This window comes from Palaemon carinicauda, chromosome 17 (genome assembly GCF_036898095.1).
Source record: "Palaemon carinicauda isolate YSFRI2023 chromosome 17, ASM3689809v2, whole genome shotgun sequence".
In the NCBI taxonomy this organism is placed as follows: domain Eukaryota; kingdom Metazoa; phylum Arthropoda; class Malacostraca; order Decapoda; family Palaemonidae; genus Palaemon; species Palaemon carinicauda.
Genome location: NC_090741.1, coordinates 67887037 through 67892132, shown reverse-complemented (window position 1 = coordinate 67892132; position 5096 = coordinate 67887037). Strand labels below are relative to the sequence as shown.

General features: G+C 24.7%; 1 protein-coding gene across 3 annotated transcripts in view; it reads left to right on the top strand.

Annotated features, from left to right (window-relative positions):
- Nucleotides 1-856: 856 nt before the first annotated feature.
- The window catches only part of LOC137656845 (uncharacterized), a 34105-nt gene continuing 29865 nt past the window's right edge, over nt 857-5096 (top strand). For all 3 annotated transcript variants that reach the window (XM_068391191.1, XM_068391187.1, XM_068391190.1), the window contains exon 1: nt 857-1013. The gene's annotated coding sequence lies outside the window, so the exon portion shown is untranslated. The remainder of the gene's footprint in view (nt 1014-5096) is intronic.

Here is a 5096-nt window from a genome sequence, read left to right as displayed (position 1 = left end):
TATACGTATATGAGAGAGAGAGAGAGAGAGAGAGAGAGAGAGAGAGAGAGAGAGAGAGAGAGAGAGAGAGAGAGAGAGAGAGAGCCATCCTTAGGCCATATACCCGTATTTTGTAATTAATACATAAACTTGTATTGGATTTTGTTATAAAAAGACCTTCATGGAAATATACTAATGTATGCGTTATATATGATGTTTGTACATACATATATGAGAGAGAGCCATACCTTACCTTATTGCCTTATTCTATGTTTGGGTTCCCCCAGGTCCCTCAGTGAGAGAGAGAGAGAGAGAGAGAGAGAGAGAGAGAGAGAGAGAGAGAGAGAGAGAGAGAGAGAGAGAGAGAGCCTTCCTTTGGACATATACCTGTATTTTGTAATTAATACATGAACTTGTATTGGATGTTTGTTATATAAAGACCTTCAAGGACACTAATGTATGCGTTATATATGATGTTTGTACCTACGAGAGAGAGAGAGAGAGAGAGAGAGAGAGAGAGAGAGAGAGAGAGAGAGAGAGAGAGTCATTCCTTTGGATTCTAGTCCATCAGGTTTGACCATTGCACATAAACAAACACACAAACACACCGTGCTAGCAGCGCACCTACCTTGGATAAATATAAAACACTGACTCGCCTTATTGAGAATGCTCCCCCTCCCCCCCCTCCCCCTTGGTCAGCATCCATGCCCCATCCCTAGTACAAAGGAATAAACAAATTGTATATATAAAATAAACAAGTTAGAAGCAAGCGTGAATTGTTCCCCAAAAATAAGCAAGTCTATAAATGTATAAGAATTCCCCGTGACCTTTAAGTGAAATTTCCTGTTTTAGTCGGATATAATTCAGCCACCTAATAGGAGTCAGCTATTAGGAGCCACCTTGGAGCCCTGCGGGTAGGGAGCCAACAGCGAGTGCCACGAAAGGCGTCTCCACTAGTTGCCATCAGGGCACCAGTTAAGAGAGCAGTGGGCCATTTATACCCAGGCGACCTGTACTTCGGCATAGACCTATTGGTAAGTATGGAGAATATTTATTTCGTTTACATGTTTATTTTGCGTTCATTGAATGCCAGTGAATATTTGAGTCTTTACTGCAGTGAACAGTGAATAATGTTCATTATTTTCCGCTTCGTTTACTGCACTAGAATATTTTCTGATATTTTATCTGTTAACGTAGAAATATTTCAAAAGCGCTATGTGGTTTTCTTATGAGAATTCGCGGGACTTTTAATTAAACTTCGGAACATTGAAACTATTCTTTTCGCGGCTCGGGACGGGAACTGCAAATTCTCAATTTTATAGATCGCGATTATGCCCTCTTTTCCAAAAGGGAATATTATAAGAGATATTTAAGTGCACCTACTCATTACAATTATCAATATATAAATTTAGACAAATTTAATGTGGCGTAATGACGACGTAGGTATACGTTTTCACACACACACATATCATATACTGTGTGTATATATAATATATATATATATATATATATATATATAATTTATATATATATTGTATATAATATATATATATAATTATATATATATATATATATATATATATATATATATATATATATATATATTATATATATAACATACAGAATATATAATATAATATATATATGTCTATATATATATATATATATATATATATATATATATATATATATATATATATATATATATATATATTTATATATATATACAGTATATATATATATATATATATATATATATATATATATATATATATATGCGTGTGTCTGCGTGTAATTAAAATTTCAATTGTGCCCCTATTAATATTAATTAGGCTACTCAAGGTTCACTTATTTTTTTAAAGTTTGAAACTTCAAAAAGGAGTCTATCCATATAAATAATAACTGAAAGACATACACATAGTTGAAATCGTAAAGTTTTTTACTTTTTTACCTTATTTGTTATTAAAATATTCATATAAAAAAGGAAAATTTTATTAAATTGACTAGAAAATTGGCAGAGTAATCTACGGCATAATTTCATGAGCCATCAAACAGTTACTTTCGCTTTCATCCCGTCTCTTTCTCTCAACTTATACATACATACATAAAATATACATATATATATATATATATATATATATATGTATATATATATGTATATATAAGTATTATTCTATATAAAGACTTATATATATACATATATATATATATATGTATATATATATATATATATATATATATATATATCCATATATGTAAACATATTAGTGTATATATGTATTCATATACGTATGTGGATATTGATGTACATATATATATACAGTATATATATATATATATATATATATATATATATATATATATATATTTATATATATATATATATGTGCAAATAATATAAGTGTATATATGTATATGTGTATATATATATGTATATATATAAATATGTATATATACACATATACATATATATATATACATATACATATAAATATACATATATATATATATATATTATATATATATATATATATATATATATATATATAAACAGTTTATATATAACATATACATTCATGAATATAATATATTACATTTTCATATGTGTATATATATACATATAAATATATATATATATATATATATATATATATATATATATATATATATTATACATATATATAATATATATATATATAGATTATATATATATAAATATATATATATATATATATATATATATATATATATATAAATGGGACTGTGTATACAATGTGCATAAGGTTCTATGACATGGAAGAAGGTTCGTTTACATCTATACTATCTGGCGAAAGGTACCCTAAATGAGTAAATAATAAAATAACTAAGCTATAATTAGAGAATACAAATACGTTTATGATCCAAATCGACAATGTTAAATGATGCTTGAATAACTAATATATATATATATATATATATATATATATATATATATATAATCATATATATATATATATATATATAAATATACATATATATATATATATATATATATATATATATATATATATAGATAGATAGATAGATATTATATCAAAATCTTGTTAAAATTTGTGATCTGTAAGCAGACATGGCAAAGAGGGAGTGATAAAGAACGTATACTTATTGTTATACTGTCATATACAGACCAGGTCTATTAACCAGAACAAATTTTGAATTTAAATATAAATACTGTTTCCTCATACAAGTAGTATTAAAATGCCCCTTTTAAAAACATATTAACAAAAACTAACTGATGAATGTAGAATCTATTGCTGTAATAACTTAATTCCTAAATCAAAGTATAAGAAATGTCTTTTATTACTGCCTACTGTGTAGTAAAATACATCAATAATGTAAGGAATAATGTTGCAACATCATTGATACATATAAAAAAAAAATTCCTGTGAGACTCTCTCTCTCTCTCTCTCTCTCTCTCTCTCTCTCTCTCTCTCTCTCTCTCTCTCTCTCTCTCTCTCTCTTCAAAAAAGAGAATGGGAGATAGTCCCTTCGAAAGCTTAAAATAAATTTCCTTTTTTTTCATAGATTGTGGGTTTATTTCGTTTATCATACATACACGGAAAATTTAGTAATTCAATGAATAAATAAATTAATATATATATATATATATATATATATATATATATATATATGTATATATGTATATATATACAGTATACATATGTATATGTATATATATATACATATTATATAGATATATATATATATATATATATATATACATATTATATAGATATATATATATATATATATATATATATATATGCATATGTATATATACAGTATATACATGTACACCATAACCGCATATATATATATATATATATATATATATATGTATAGATAAATATCTAATTAGATATAAGTATACATATATATGCATAAATATATTAAATATATATGCATATATATAAGTGTGGATATACAGTATATATATCTATATATCTATATATATATATATATATATATATATATATATACATATATATATATATATATATATAAATATACATATATATAAATATATATATATATATATAAATATTCATATTATATATATATGTATATATATAAATATATATATATATATATATATATATTTATATTATATATATGTATATATATACACATACATATATAATATATATATATATATATACAGTATATTTATACATGTGTATATATATACATATATATGCATTTATACACATGTATATATATAGCCTACATCAATACATATATATATATATATATATATTATATATATATATAGATTGAAGTGTATATATATATATATATATATAATATAATATATGTATATGTATATGTATATATGTATATATATATATATTATAATATATATATATACATATACTGAATATATACATTTACAAGTGTGAATAATTATAAATATTACCATTATCTAGTAATACCTAATTGTCAAAATTATACCCAAGTTGGCTAATAAATATTAAAAACAAAAATTCTCCTGAAAAATGTATAACAAAAATTGATACCATTTCAAATATTTAAAGAATTCCAAAAATAACTCTGAAAAGTTCTCAAATAAATCACAACTTCGTCTAAATTAATTACTAACATCAATAATTACTATAAAAATAAACCTAGACAGAAACCTGCCCTTAATTACAATCTTAAAATAGCCAAAATATCTCTGGCATCATGAGCACATGGTAACTGTCTGAAAAAAATAATTGATTAATTAACATCAACTTTTTAATACGATATATATATGGACAAGACATATAAGGAGAATGACAGATGATAGATGGATATTAAGAATAACAGAATGTGTCCCTAGAGATTGTAAAAGATGTAAGGGAAGGAAGACGATGGATTGACGAGCTTGGGAATTTTGCGGGTATAGGCTGGCATAAAGTCCGTAAACAGACGCGAGTTGACTAGAAACGGCTGATGATGATGATGATGATGATTGTGTATGCGTGTGTGAGTGTTTGTGTGCGAGTGAGCGTGTGTGTGTGTATAAATTTTTGCATTCCTGCAATACCATTTATATCAAAACAATACAAATAACCAAAGCGAGCAACGAATGAATA